At 28.1% G+C, this 16,943-nt stretch overlaps 1 long non-coding RNA gene across 1 annotated transcript; it reads left to right on the plus strand.

Annotated features, from left to right (window-relative positions):
• The first annotated feature begins 2,357 nt into the window (after positions 1 to 2,357).
• Positions 2,358 to 12,689, plus strand: LOC129984828 (uncharacterized). Its single transcript, XR_008785530.1, has 3 exons — positions 2,358 to 2,387; positions 3,298 to 3,348; positions 12,610 to 12,689. It is a non-coding gene; the product is annotated as an uncharacterized LOC129984828 (long non-coding RNA).
• Positions 12,690 to 16,943: the final 4,254 nt, after the last annotated feature.

The raw sequence follows: 16,943 nt of genomic DNA on the forward strand, positions 1-16,943 counted from the left end.
TTTGTATATTATATATGTATGTAGATGATTTAACATTTTTTTCTAATACTGATGAAATGTATCAAGCGATTGTAAACAGCATCAAAAGCATATTTGAATTACATGAGAACAAAACCGGTAAGTTTTTAAGTATAGAAATTGCTTAACATGAAAATGGTATAAGTTTATGTCAGTCTGAATATATTGAATCATTATTGGTTAAACATAATCTAGAAAAATGTAAAAGTGTTAAAACTCCAATTGTAAAAGGAGAAGATAGAGTTTCCCTTTCACAAATGAACTGATTACACATCACGATGTATCAAGAATTTATTGGTGAGCTTTTATATTGAGCTAATAAAACGCGACCTGATTTATCATTTGCAAGAGCATATTTGTCATAATTTAATCATAAATGAGAAAAAAAGGCACTATAATTTGGCAAAAACAGTACTAAAATAATTAATGGGTTCAAAAAATAAAAAATTGTTTTATGACAGCAAATTTGGTTTTCCTTAATGCAAGTTCTGATGCTAGTTGGGGGAATGCAGAAAATGATAAATAATTTTCTGGTGGTGTAATTTTATTAGGTAATTCATTAATTTCATGGAAATGTCATAAACAAAAAACTGTCAGTCTGTCAACGTCTGAAGCTGAGTCATTTGCTATTTCTGAAATATATAAAAACTTTATTTGAACTTTAAATTATTAACAGAGTTAAGCTGTAAACAATTTATAAATAATGCGGTAACCTTAAACTCAGATTGTCAAGCAGCAATTCAGTGGATCATGTGCAGCAGGTCTTCAAATAAATCAAGACATATGAACTTACGTTTTCATTTTGTGAAATATTTGGTGAAACACAATGTAATTAGAATATGTTCAAACAGAATGTTTGATTGCAGATTTTCTTACAAAAGTTGTAAGTGAAGAAAAGCTAAAATATTCTGTGAAAAATATTTCGTTAATTTCTTAATTTTTATATGTATATGTAATTTTTGTATTGCTGTGTGCATTTAATTTTTATGTGTATTATTATAAATGCTTGAAAAATATCACTCGTAGGAGGGGTGTGTTGGGATGAAGTGAGTAAATTATTTTTCATGGCTTAAGAATATCTGTGTGATTACGCTTCTGGCTTCGTTCCGGTGCATTCCTCCCGCGAACTTCTTAACATGATACTGTGTGCGTAACCGTCAATACTTGTGATTTTTTTTATGTTTAATAAATGTACTGCCTTCAAGAGCCATGCTGAGATTCATTGAAAATTAACAACACTATCAAACAAGAGAGCATTGGGATATGGTAATGATGATATTTAGAGATTTGTGAAATATAGCTAATGCTAACTACGATGGAAGCATTAAGTCCCTAATGGTTTAATGACACAATATAAAAGCACGTAAATAAAGAAAAAATCACTTATTCAAATAGAGAAAATATCACAATAAAGAAATAAAAATGCTACTTTTAAACTTATAATGGCAATTCCGGCAGTTATCGGTGATCAGAGTATGTTCATTCGTTAGTGAGGAAAGCCATTTTTTTATTTTAAAAAATCATGGATTTTATTTTGTGTTTCTGTTTAGATTCTTTGTTTATAGAAAATTAAAAAAACTAGAAGTTCCGAAATACGAGGTTTTCAGTTTGATTGCATTCCAATTCGTTATTCAAAACCCCATTATTCGTATGTTGTTGTTTTTTTAATTCGAAATAAATTTAAAACTATATAATACCTTCGTAATAAAAAAATTTCAATAAATTTTTAAATGAATTCGACAAATATTTGTCGAAATTTATCAAAACTTTTTCAATGTTGCTTGATTATATAACGTATATTTTTAATATCAAAGTAAGTTAATATTGTTGAGTACAAATTTTGCTTACATGAAAACAAACATTTGCTGCTATAATGACAATGTTTCACACAAAAATTATTTAATTTACATTTCAACTCGATAACAATTTTAATGAATATTAAGATTTCAAGAAAGATTATTTGGAAAAAATTTAAATACATGATTGAAATTGTTACCAAGGTTATAAACAATGTGATAAGATCGACTCATGCATGCATACGCTTTTTTTTATCTCTGATTCTAATACAGATAATGTAAAACATAGAAAGAGATATGAATTTGATATTTTCATTTTCAAATTGTATTATCTGGCATACTTTGTATTACATTGCAATTTAATTCATTCATTTTCCTAACCAGTCAAAAATCTCTTTTATTTAGTGACCTTTATATCAAATTTGAGATTTTAGATTTCAGAAATATGCTGATTTGATTGTATAAAAATATTTTTCAACGCCCGAATGATATTTGAGAGTATAAAATGGAGAGCTAAAATCCTGAAACTTCAGTTCGGAAGAAGTTCGTTTGAGCTACAACATATCATAAAAGGTGAGTAAATTGTCTTATTACAGTCTTTTTCGAATACAGCATTAGAACGTATTTTGAATATTTTTTGGGGGAAAATATCGTTTGCTTCATGCATCTGTTATAAAATACAGATGGAGTTCAGGGTTCGACAGTTCTGAAGGCTGCATTTAAAAAACAAAAATTAACTGTATTTTTTTTCTGTAAAAATGCAGCATCGCTATATTTAAAATTACATTTTTATTGTTCTTTGGTTTTACAATAGTTGTATTTTTTTTTTAATTTCTCATGCACAAAACATACAAAAAAAAACGAAATTATAGGAAATTTCATAACCAATAACCTTCCGCCCTATAAACCTTTCGTAATCCATGAAAAAGAAATTTTATTTAAGTATTTTTGTAAGCATAATAATTTAAAAGCAGATCTATTTTTATTATTCATATTTTGTTTATAATCTTTTCATCAAAATTATTACTCCGTAATCAAGATCAAAGATAAGACAATATTCTTCAAAGTGTTAGCTGCCAAGTTGAGTATATTTGAACGCAAAAAAATCAATACGGTTACACTTTAAAAAAAAATCTATTATGTCTTGTCACAAACATCGCAAATCCACATCGAATATTTGACGACATCATAGAATATAAAGATTTCCAAAGTATTCTAAATACTATAAAATATTCGATATTCATTATAATATAACGGGAACTAAACGCAGAACAAGTCACATGAAATCCAATTCTCACTATTACTTTTTTTTTCAATTTATTTTTATGTTGACACTGAAATAAATTTTTGGCAGCAACCTCCCAACCATTTTGTTTATTTTTTATATCTATATTTTTCAATTATGAGATTAATTAAATAAAGAAAATGATTTTTCTGCACTTTTTGTCAGATACAAAATACTTACATTCAATCTTCTTTTCAGATGTTTCGTCTTGTCGTCTTCGCTTGCATTGCTCTTTGTCTAGTACAAGGAGTGAGTATCTCTTTCTCTACTTATTGTTTAAAAATTCCAACAAACATGAGTATCATTACTTTATCTTCAGCGCCTGAACATTTGTGCCAACCTGTGTCTTGCCAAGTTTTGTAGTTTTTCATACTTCCATCTTAATATGAACAACCAAATAGAAAACCTCATGGGTAAACATAAACCCGATTAGATGTACCAAGAAATTTGTTTGTCATGTATTAACCATGTTCTTAAAAATGTTAAAACATATGACATATGTTTTGTAAAAATTTATTTTTCTATTTTATCTAAATTAAGTAATATTCATCACAATATTGAATCTGATTAATATTGAAAAAATAATATTATTAAAACGTCAACAGCAACACTAATTTAAATTAAAAGATGTTTTCCCAATATTAAATTAATCTTTATTTTCAGTCTTTTCTTCCTGTCCAACCTTATGATTACGGATATGCCGTCAACAATCTCTTCAGCCACCAGTACAAGCAAGAAGCCGGAAACGGCGTTGGAGGTGTAGTGGGAAGCTACGGTACCGTTGATGCTAGAGGAAACTTCCAATACAGGAACTATGCATCGGGTGCTGGATATCCCATCTACGGCTATGGATTAAATGGATACGGGCTCAGATACGATGGATATGGACATCCATATGGAGTTAATGGAAATCTTGGCTATGCTGGATACCCCGCCTTGTTTTAAAACTATGTCCACGTCTCTGATAACTAATTATTTTCAATAAGCCCATAACATAATAATATTTTTTCGTTTTAATTCGTAATCAAAAATATTGTAAAATTTGCGTAAATAGATATTCAAATATTTTATGAACTTTTTTCCTTGCGTGATTAAAATGTACATCAATAAACAATTTATCTAACAACATATTTTGCATTGGACTTATTATGTTTTGTTTATTCTTTTTAAATATTTGTGCGGATTTGTTCTAAAAATAAAGTTTTAACTCTTAAAAACTGTTTAAATAGTTCTGTGCATAATACTATTCACTTTTTGTAAATAAAACATAACTAAGCCCACTTAATATAACAAAAAGGGAATTTATTGCAATACAAATTAAGATTCAGGGGAAAGAAAATATTTCGTTTCACTAAAACATGTTATTGATTTTTTTAACTTGGTTTTTAATCTCTTAAAATGCAGAATTTAATTTTAAAATTAAACACTTTTCTTGCATGCGAAGTGAATTTTTCTTTGTTTATTAAATAGTTTTAAAAAATATATGATTCTAACATTCTTTGTCTTAATCATCAATGATGGCAAGATGGCTCACAAGGAATGTGCATTTTTAAAAGATTTCTTTCCAGTAAATCGTTTCTTGATGTTTAATTTACCCTCTTGGAAGTATTTTTTAAAATCATATTCTGACAGGCATTACACCCTATGTATTTTAATACCACTTCTTTTTTCTCTGTTTCTTTTCATTGCAAATTAACTATTTTAAAGGAGTCGAGTCAAATTGCATCATAGCCCCATAAAAATCTTTACCACCGAGGTAATGGCCAATTTCTAATTGCTCATTGTCTATTCTAACTTCCTTTTCTATTCCATTGTTGAAATCTGATTATGAGGATTTTTGTGTATAATATCAGGGCAGTCTATACGTGTAATTAGAAAATGAAGTTACAGTAGACAATTAGAAATAGGCAGTTGCACAAATAGCGATTAAATATTCGGTAGAAAAAAGAAAATGTTTTATATTTCACTGTAAAAATAAAATCTATTACTAAAAATAAGGGACAATAAAAAATAAAAAAAATTCAGAAAAACAATATAAATAAGCAACAAAAATATGCACTACCCCTAGATAAGTATCACTTAAAAATATATTTATTTTATATCTGATTTGGAGTAAAATCAGTTTTATATAAAGTAATTTTTGTTTAGTTGGGAAAAATAATAAAATGAGCTTTAATTTTTAATAAATTAATATTCTAATTTCATATAATCGCCTCATGATGGAAATTATCTCAAAAGAATAATTATACAAATTTCGTGACTTTAAGTCGTATGGTTTGTGCTGTAAAGCACTAGCAAGCAGGTACACATTCTCTTTTATTAGTAATACGAATTGACTAAAACATGATTCGTTCTCTCGATTTACTATTTGATCATGACATAAAGAATCTGATATGCAAGAATTCGAATGGCAGGTACAAAAAAACACAATTTCATACAATTAATTCATAGAATTAAATTTGACTCAGATTGATACCAAAAATTTTTCTAATTTAAAATTTATTTGTAAAAAAAATAAAAAAATAATTTATGCTTGAAGTCTTATTTTATACTAGGATTCTAAATTTTCTCATTTTATACTAGGCTAATTCGGCTTCTGAAAATTAAAGTTCAATGTTTCTAAAATTGCTTTAAAAAGTGAATTACTAGATATTATCTGAAGAGCATGGAAATATTTGCAACGCTGTTTTTAAATATTTTATCTTCACATATCGAAAAATGGCTCAACGTAATTTAATCAACTTTCCTAGCTTAATTAATAAAATATTAATTTTTTAAAAATTAAAATTTATTAAATCAAGATATTATATATTAATAATAATTATTAAATTATTATTAAAGTATTTTTTTTAAGTTTGTGTAAGCAGAAATGCGATTGAGAGGATAGATTTTCGAGACAGTCTTTTCTACTCTTCCAGAATTGCTAGTTTCTATACCCGAAATTGAATGAAATAGATAGGACAGGAGATGCACTCCTATTTAACATATGGAAAATAAACAGATTATAAAAGTGATTCTTCTCAAGTATTATTCATTAAATTAGAATAATTTAATATAAAAATTAGCTAAAATAAAATACAAACGACCAAAAAATTTATTTTGGTCTTTATTATTAGCTAAAAAAATATTATGCTAATATAAATTTCAAGAGACTAGAAAATTTTCCATAAAACCGAAGAGTTCGAATTAAAAACTTTCGATTTATCCAAGCGTTACAATAATATCTGAGAAGATCTCCAAACTCTGTTTTGTCAGGATGTTATACTTCACTTACTGACAAATCTTGAAACACTTCGCGAGGGAATTTGTCCAGTTGCATTTGTGCATAAACATGTTATTGAAAATTTTTAAGAATAAAAACTTTCTTGGGTGCGATGTACACTCTTAGAAAATATTATAGCAGTAAAAATAACTAATTTCGCAATTCTCAAGAATCCCCGGATTTAAAAAGTTTTTGAATCCTAGAAATTTATCTTTAATAATAATAATACATGTAAACCATGCGCACTTCAATAATTGATTAAGAAAACACAAAAATGAAGAAGACGGGAGGATTCAACAAATCATTTCAATATTAAATTATAATTACTTATTATATTTCTGATCAAAATTAATTTTTTCTAAAACAAAGATAATTTTCTCTTTTGGCCAAATACAATTTTTTCATGATAATTAAATTATACAACAAATCTTATCCGCTCTAATACAGGTCATCCTGAGTAATACACATTTCAGTTGCTTTGAGTCCTAAAATAATAATTGCATCGTTGAGCTTTTATTAAAGCTTGCATGCATCGTTGAGTCCTAGTAAACTGTTAATCATGCTTTCAATTACTGCGTTTCTGGACATGAACGTTGTCAAATCATTGAATAAAAATGTTGCATGCATTCATTTGTTGCCAGTCGCCGGAACCCTGATTAAATATTTAATAATTGAAAGAAGATTGTCAAACTGGTATTATAATAAGCTATTTAGTTCTATAATTTCTAAAAATGTAAAATCGTTTTCTTTTCAAATCAATTGCCAACATTCTCGCCGAAAAACATAAATTGAAATGGAGGGAAATCGATAAAATCCCATCTAAATACTTTTTTGATTTACATAGTTGCAGATTTGAAATATTGTTTTCCTAGCCATTTTGTTTCAAACAAAGAAAGAAAGATTTACAGAAATTCTCATTAGATTCAGAATGGAAATCTGGCCAACAATCCTCGACTTTGGCAAACTAATTTGTTGAATTTGTCAGCAAAATAAACACTCTAGAACATACAAGAGCTAATCTTGCTTTCTAGTTGGAGTCTGTTAGAAGACGAAATTCTGTGATCCCTCTCGGTTATTCGGTACTCTGTCACTAAGTCAATATAAATAAAAAAAAGAGTGCTGAAGTGAGTCAGTCTCGTGAATTTTCTCTCTTTCTCTAACTAGAATTCTAGAAAATAGTAGCTTATAAAAGTTTTAAAAACTATTCCTCTATTCATTAATTAATGATTCTGAAATAGTACGTGTTTTATGTCTATAGAAATTTAAATTTAAAAGCTATTCGTTAAGAAAGTCATTAAATGTAAACTGCATTATAAATTTGATAAAAAAAATTTAGAAAGTATTAATGTTAAAAACCTAGTTGCTCATTACAGGCAGATAGTGAACAATAAACTATTATACATGGAACATGAAAATGAGAACAGTGATATCTTTAGGTGTCTATAAAGTTTATCTCTAATTAGTCTCAAGGAGAGAATATGCAAGCAATGCTCGACCTGGCCAGACGCCATGCAGAAATCTTGATGGTGCCGATGAACAGCAACTCCACCTAGCACGAAGGAATAAACTATACTTGATGATACTGGATACTGGCAAACAACAAATGACTCTCTAGAGAGATTGCATATTGGACCAGAAACAACAAAACAAAATATACTACATTTCACATTACATATTAAATTGTGAAACATTAAAAATGCAATAAATACATTAAATGTAATTTTTACATTAGAAGAGAGCTTTAGAAAATAGTTTAACAAAACGTTCTTAATAGAAAATTTAATGGCTTGAATTTTAAGAGTCTTCCTTAAAAAAACCTCCAGTTTCTTGGCCATCTGAGTCTGTGTTCTCGCCATCTGAGTCAGTTCATAGGTTTTGATCACGTGATTTAAAGAGCCTTTTTCGGTGCCACACTGACAATTCGAACTTTTGTCAAGAAAAGGCTTTGATGTACTGAAAATGCTCGTGTCCATTATATACTTGGTTAAGATAAATATCATCTTCAATTCGGTTAACAGAAACGTTTTTAAAATGTTGATAGGTAGTTCTCCCCTTTTTTGGAATTATTCCATTTCTTCTGCCAATCCTTAATTGTTAGTTTTTTAGTCTCATCTCTAAGTTGGATTTTGGATACGTGGAAAGATATCTCTTAGGTTTCTAAGTTTAAATCTTCTTTCGCTAATGTATTTGCTTTTCCGTTTCCAATATACCCCTGATAAGCTCTGATCTAGATTATTGCAACACAGAGTTCAGCCGCTTTTTCTTTTACATCTAAATCTAATATTATTTTTTTTGTTTCACCAACGGAATCAAGAGCCATTAAAGCTGATCTTGAATCAGAAATTATTTTTGACTCTTTTATATTGCGCTCAGCAATAAACACCAGAGCATTTCTGATTGCCACCACTTCTCCATAAAGAAAATGGCATTGTTATTCAATCTAAATTCTTTAGACTTTTTTCCTTGTTTATTTTCTTACCATAGAAAAGCAGAATCCCTTTTTTCCCCTATGTTTGACCCGTCTGTATAAATACAATTACCTTTAGCCATAACATCCACATAGTAGCTTCATGTGTTTCTTTTGATTTTCCATGGTGGGAGAGATACTTCAAAATCAAAATTGCGCCTATTGTCTGCATATTCTACATTCTTTTGCTTCTCTAATGAACTTAGCCGTCCCCCCTTTATCTTTTAATAATTATATCGACAGGGGAATAACTAATGAAAATTTGAAGTGCGTCTGTGGATGCCGTGCTAGAGGCTTTAGTTATGCCAAGCAACAAAATACATTAAAGCTATTGAAGTTTATTGATTTGCCTTTATTTGTTTGTCCTAAAGGAGAGAATGAATTACTTAGGCTTTGTGGTGTAACATAAGCATAAATTCATAAGTAGAGGGAAATAGTATATTGTCACAAATAAATAAAAGTTCACGACACTGAATTTAAAATGCCATCTTTAATAATATAACCGCATTTTGTGCAGCTTCGGTGATCAATTGCTTTTCATTTAATAGCGAATAAAAACAGATCCATTATATTAAAAAGTCAAGAATTTAATCTTAGATTCCCTTTCAACTCCTTCAGAATAGATATAATTTAACATCTTGCATCTGAATAAGATCAATGCTATACGCCAATTGAATCTCTTACAAACTCTCTATCAGAAATTCATCATATATTAGAATTTTTTGGAAAATCTGGAATAAATATAAAATGTAAGAAAATTATCTTTAATAACGAAATTTGAAAGTGTTTTTATTTTCATAATAATTAAATTCGACAGAGAATTATCGAAATTTTTCAAGACTGCTGCTAAATTTCCATGCATATCAATTTAATTTTAATAACAGGTTAGTTTATAATTTTCTCTGCATTATTTGCTTGAAAGGGTAGGATTTTGCAACAAAATAATCTAATTTGCATTTTATTCAAAGAAACATGTTTAACAAATATGGAAATTTTAAAAAAAAATGGTAAAGATTTAGTGATTGATTTATATACAGCTTAGGCAGTTGATTTTAGAACAGCGTTGCTACATAATCTCAATCATGCATATTCTTCGCATCTGTTTCTATGATAGATAATTTCAAATGTCGAAAGAGATATAAATCCGATATCTTAACTTTTAAATTGTATTATCTTGTATATCAAACACGCTTTGCTACCTAATTTATTTATTTATCTCGTTTGTTTGAAGTGTTAACGTTTTTAAATCTATAATAAACCTATTTCTTAAACATGGTTCAGATATCATTATTATTAATTTAAATTTCTGGTATTTGGTTATCTGATTTCATAAAATATTTTTCAACACCCGAGTGACATTTGTGAGTATAAAAAAGCACACTAAAAACATGAAGCTTCAGTTTGAAAGCTCGCTTCAGCTGCAAAACACCATAAACTAATTAAAGGTGAGTGATTTGATTTTTTCTAATTTTTCTGATAGAGAAGAAGTAGGAGCTTCGATTATTTTTTAACAAACAAATACCTCATTCTTTTCAAACAACCATTATAAAAAAAGATAGATTTAAGTGTTCGGTATTTCTAAAGTAGTATTTAAAGAAAAAATTATAGTTCCCAGTAAAATTGCAATATTGGATAGCCATTTACAGTTTACTTTCTGATGTTTACCTAAAATGTAATTTTTAGCGTTTCGCGTTTTCATAATATCTTATTTGTCTTTGATTTCTCATTTACGAAACATACACAAAGACAGTACTATAAATATCAGAATTTTCATCACCAGTATTTGATGTATCACATCGCTACAAATACTCCATATTCCGCAATAAAAGCATTTATATATTTATTTTCTATTTATTGTATAACTCAAAAAAAATTAAGAATATAGTATATAAATGCCATTTATTATGCTTAGTTACAACAATAATGCAATCGAATCTCAAATTTTAAATGTCCTAAAATATTTTATATTCATACTGTATGATGAAGCATATTACATTCTAAAATATGAGTAAATTATGACAAGAAAAAAAACTCGCTGATTTTTCAGTGAATATTTAGACGGTTTCTTATTCTCTACTTGTAGAGATTATTCTTATTTAAGCTCTTGGACCTGCTATTAAAACGAATATTAAATTAGAATATAATTTATTGTGAATTTTTATTTCAAAATATCTTTCAATATAATACGATAATATTAATTAGTCAGTTTTTATCAAAGAAGATATGTTATACATTTTTCTAAAAAGTCACAATTCTGTTGAAAATATGAATTTTTCTATTCTAACTTTTTACATTGTTTTATAATTATATTCTCTTTTTTTTAATGTACATGCAGTCTGTTTCAGGAACCTTGATTACAAATCAGTCTAATGAGTGACTGATTTCAAATTAAAATCCATTGTAAGACACTCTGAAACTAAAAAATTTTAGAATTTGATAAAATAAAAACCTTTTAATTTATATATATATATATATATATATATATATATATATATATATATATATATATATATATATATATATATATATATATATATATATATATATATATTTCATTTTTTTTATTTTTTTATTTTGATGTTGATATTTATCACACCATTTTGTTTATCGTTAGTTACCATACTTTTTTTAATTATGAGATTAGTAAAAAATTCAAATTATTTCTCTACAAATTCTGACAGATACAAAATATTTCTCACTTAATTTATTTTATGCTTTTAGATGTTTCTACTTGTCGTCTTCGCTTGCATTGCTTTGTCTCTAGCACAAGGAGTGAGTATCTCTATCTTTCCTGACATTCTAACATTTCTAACATTCTGTACATTCTCATAAACATAGGTATCGCCTATTTATCTTCACAGTCTGAATTTTTGTGCGAACGCGTGTCTTGCCGAATTATGTAGATTTTTCTTTCTTCCATCTTTAATATGAAACACCGAAACCGAAAAAAAAATCCACATTTTGAAAGATCTGGATACTGGTTCGATGGGTTTTTTTTCCTATAAGAATTTTGTTTTTCATGTAATAAACTTCTTTTTCATACAGTCAAGTACAAAGATACTACATTTACATAGCAGTGACTAACAAATAAAGCAAACTGTAATTATCGCAAAGCCTTAATAGGAATTTTCTTTTTTAAAGGTTTATAATGTTAAAATATTTATATTTATTCCTTCTTCATCAACACTTATTCCTTAATTTTTACTTAAAAAGAATTTGATCTCAAAATAAGAAAATTCATCATACAACTACATGATAAAAACTTATTACACAATACCAAAAATAGTGACGAATAAATGTTTGATTTCATTTCATACAAAAAATTCTGTGCATTTTTGTTTTTTGATGCAATAAAATTAAAATAAAACCACAAAATCTTTTGTATCTTTTATAACATTTTTTTTAACTTTTATATCAATTTATGCTATTAACTAAACAATAATGAAATGAGTCTTGTAGCAAAATTAGTGTAAACTGCTGTAACTAAATTATCATTAAAAATGTAACTAGTAAACTAGTTGATTAACTAAGGTGACAAGAATTTGTATCGGAACATGTTGTTCCTGTATTCCGAATAATAATGTTTTGTCTCTATAATTTTCTTTCGTCCCATTGGGTTCTTTCCCTTTTGTAGAAATTTTATCTTACACAAATTAATTAAGATTAACTATATTGAATCAAATTAATACCGAAAAAATAATATCATTTATGTATTCGTCAGTGATGCAATTATTTTATGTAGGATGAGGTTGTTCGTCTATTAATGAATCTTTATTTTCAGTCTTTTCTTCCTGCACAACCTTATAATTACGGATACGCCGTCAATAATCTCTTCAGCCACCAGTACAAACAAGAAACCGGAAACGGCGTTGGAGGTGTAGTGGGAAGCTACGGTACCGTTGATGCTAGAGGAAACTTCCAATATAGGAATTATGCATCGGGTGCCGGATATCCCATCTATGGCTTTGGATTAAATGGATACGGGCTCAGATAAGATGGATATGGACATCCTTACGGACTTTATGGAAATCTTGGTTATGGTTATGGAGGCGTATTAGGACACCCCGCATTGTTTTAAAGTCATTACTATGTCTGCTATGGAGTGGAGTTAATCCAATTATGATTAAATTAGAGAATGTTACTCTTATAACTGATTATTTTCAAAAAGCTTGTAAGATTATGATATTTTACATCTTGAACTATCAAAAATGTTGTATACTGTTAGCTAATAGATAATAGATATTATGTGAAATTTTTTCCTAGCATGATTAAAATATGTGCGAATAAATAATTATTATGGCAATATATTTTGTTCTGGATTTATTATTTTTCGTTTATACTTTCTGAATAGTTGTTCAGAATTGTTCTAGGAAACCACAAAATATTTTGTCCGTCTGGCGAATATTAGAATAGCTTTTTTTTTTTTAACTTTCCTTCTTAATTTTTTCGAATGTTGAGTTTAATTTTTATATTAAACACTTTTGTTGGATTAAAAGTTATATTTACTTTATTTATTTTATAATTTAAAAAAATATTTTATTCCATTTATCTTTTTATTAGTCGTTAATGGTTGCTAGTTGATTCTCAAGGATAGTACTTTTTAAAATTTAATTATGTAAATGACTTGCGCATCATTTGATGCTTATTTTACTCTCAAAGGAGTACTTTTAAGAACCATATTCTGACAGGCATTACATCCATGGAATTTTAATATCATTACTCGCGTTCTTTTCATTGTACATGGACTTTTTAAAAGGGGTCGAACTCTATTCTATATTTTAAAAGGGGTCGAGAATTCATTATCATCTTAACTAAATGAGTATTGGAATATTGCTAATTTCGTATTGTCTAATGTAACCTCATCTTTAATTCCTCGTATAAATTAAATTGCTCAGATAATAAAAGATAACTATCAACAGCAGCTCTCAACAATGTATAAAAAAGATTAATTGTTCGCTGGAGAAAAAGAAATGGTTTATATTTCATTCCAAAAATGAAATTCTTTAATAAAAATTATGGGAAAAAATATTTTTTTTGAACAAAAATGCTAAAACTTCCACTAAGAAGATTTCATTTTAATTTTAATTTGGGTTAAAAACAGTTCAGTGCTTAAAATCAGTGGTAATTAAACAATAAAATCTATTTTATTGTGTAATTAACTAAAATTCTAATAAAAATTCATATAACCGCCTCAAAATATAAAATTTCATCTTCAAAAGTATATTTATAGGTAACTTTATACCCTAGGGTTTGTCCTGTAAGGCATTTACACACAGGTACACACTCTCTTCTATTATTAAAGCAGAAAGAACAGAGCATGTTTCTTTCTCTCCATTTATTTATTATTTTACTATTTTACCACTACATAAAAAATCGGGTATGCAAAATTTCCAATCGAAGGTTAAAATACAGAAATAGAAACAAAATAAAACTCCACAATTAAAAAAATATAATTCGTGAAATTATAATTAAGATTTGTAAGATCTGGCTATACCGTATTCAACTGTACGAAAAATCGTTGGACAGATTTTGCATTTTTATCCATACAAAATCAAGTCTGTGCACCTGTTGTAAGACGAGAACTTAGAGGTCCGTAAAACTTATGCACTTCAGTTACTTGCTCAAGTAGTGGTTGACACAACCATGGAACATTCTATGGAGTGACGCGGCCTACTTTTGCCTCAATGGGCAAGTTAACACCCACATCTATCGAATTTGGGCAGAGTAAAACCCTCACGTTATCCAGGAACAACCCTTGCATCCTAAAAAAGTGACAGTATGGTTTGTTTTTACAGCTATCTTTATCATTAGACTGCATTTCTTTGAAGAGATAACTTCAAATGGAATCCAAACTTGTTCCATCACAGGACAACGGTACCATAATATGCTGAGGGAATTTAATCCCAACTCTTCTACAGCATGAATGCCTTCAAGCCATCATTTTCATGCAGGATGGTGCACCACTTCATATTGATCGTCATGTAAAGCGATTGTTAAAACAGCATTTCACAAAAGCATCAGTTATCAGCCGTCATTTCCCAACAGCATGGCCTCCTCGCTCACCGGAAATCACACCTTGCGACTTTTGGTTGTGGGATTATTTGAAGGACAATATCTACCGTTAAAAGCCATTATATCTACTAGATCTGAAGGACAGCATTCGGTGCCATATTCTTAATAATCCGGCAGATTCACTCCGGTCATCTATAGAAAATATGTTTCTCGGAACAGAGCATATTGTAAATAAAGGAAGACATATTGAGAAATTTTAATTTTTCTTTATTTAACAATTATAAACCACATTAAATGGTTTTATGTGTATTACAACCCCACCTAACGGTGAATTTTTGTACTAATTTCTTTTATTTAATAAATGTAAAGCGCATCATCTCAATAATCCGTAGTTCAAATTTTATCTCATTTGAATCAATAGAACGTATTTTAGAGTCCTCTGAAGTGGGTAACTTATTTCTTGCTAACCCTGTATTTAAAGGCAAACTTATTGACTTAGACCATATAACTATACATCTCATCAGTTTATGAACAAAGTTGTCATTGTAATTTTCATGGATAAGATACATATTACGAAAGTATTATTCAAATAACAGAATGGAGAAATAAAAACGCAGTTATTTTCATTATTTTTTTTAATTTACCGGACAGTACATATTGCGAAACGATTATTCAAAGTACAGTATAAAGGGGGAAAAACGCAGTTATTAACTTTCATTAATTTTTTACCGGATAATACATTAATTGAAGTAATTAAACACATTCAACAACTGTAAAGTTTTCGTTTAACAAAACTTGACTATATGTGATCGAGTTCATCACTTTTTATTTAAAGATAAGCTTTCTGAATTCATTGGCAAAATGTGAGAGCCTATATTGTTAACGCCAAGGTATCTCTTAGTTAATGCATAATACTAATCTATATCAAAACAATTGAATATATCAATCACTTTCAGTATGTAGTTATATAAAATGGAACCAACCAAAATATTTCAGAAAATGCCGCATCATACATTTATAAAAACAGTTTCCCTTTATGATGAACCTTTTATACGATGAATGAATTTTTACTGTTTCAAAAGTGATAATGTTAAAGATTAATGTTTCTATATCTATTAAAGAAATTTTCATCCATATGAATTACATTTTTCAAAAGAGAAGATTTAGATTTTACATATGTTTACATATGAAATGTCGAAAAAACTTTAGGTGTAAATAGTATAGTTGTCAATGTGACTTTCCATGAATTCCACGAATACTTTACAGATACCAGTTACTATGTTGAACTATTCTCTATACTGTCTTTTTCAGAATTTTGAGCACTGGACTAACTGTTTGTATATTAGCAGAATAGTGACTTACTGTACCTTTTAATCATTACAAAAACTGACAAAGCCACGCAAAAATGTTTAGAAAATTGATAAATTCACATGGCCTTTCATAGCCAAATAAGGATTAAAACTCTATTACCTTCAATTTGATTTATGAGAAGATAATTTTATAAATGAAAATATTGTAATTGCAAAAGTGAAACGCATATTATACGAATTGATTTGAAAATCATAGAACTTTCTATAAGTGAAAAGATTTTATATATTTATCAATAAATTTCAGTCATGAAACATTCATGTATATTAGTATCCATGTATTAGTATCCATTAGCATTCATATAAATCAACATGAGTGGGAAAAAATTTGCTATGAATTCTTTCATTTACTTATATCAATGAAATATATTCAGTGGTATTAGATAGTGTAAATGTTCAATCAAAATATCGTTGAATAGGACTAAACGCTGAACCACAAAAAGTTAGTATCTGTTCATTTCAAAAGAGGAATAAGAAAGAGAAGTTACAGTCCTCTGAAAGTTACAAATCCAATTATCCTGAAAATTGGTTTGCAAATAGGCACTATAATGTCACGTGGTTTTTATCTATAAAAATTATTCATATATACAAAAAAGAACTGGGAAATTAAAGTATTACGTTTTTTTATACCAGTCATGATTTGATATTTAGGTGTTCTTTAGAAATTAATGAATATTATTCATAAGGAATTTAATTGAAAATAAATGCAACTAATAGTCCTAAGAAACAGTTTTCC

Source organism: Argiope bruennichi, chromosome 9 (assembly GCF_947563725.1).
Source record: "Argiope bruennichi chromosome 9, qqArgBrue1.1, whole genome shotgun sequence".
Lineage (NCBI taxonomy): Eukaryota > Metazoa > Arthropoda > Arachnida > Araneae > Araneidae > Argiope > Argiope bruennichi.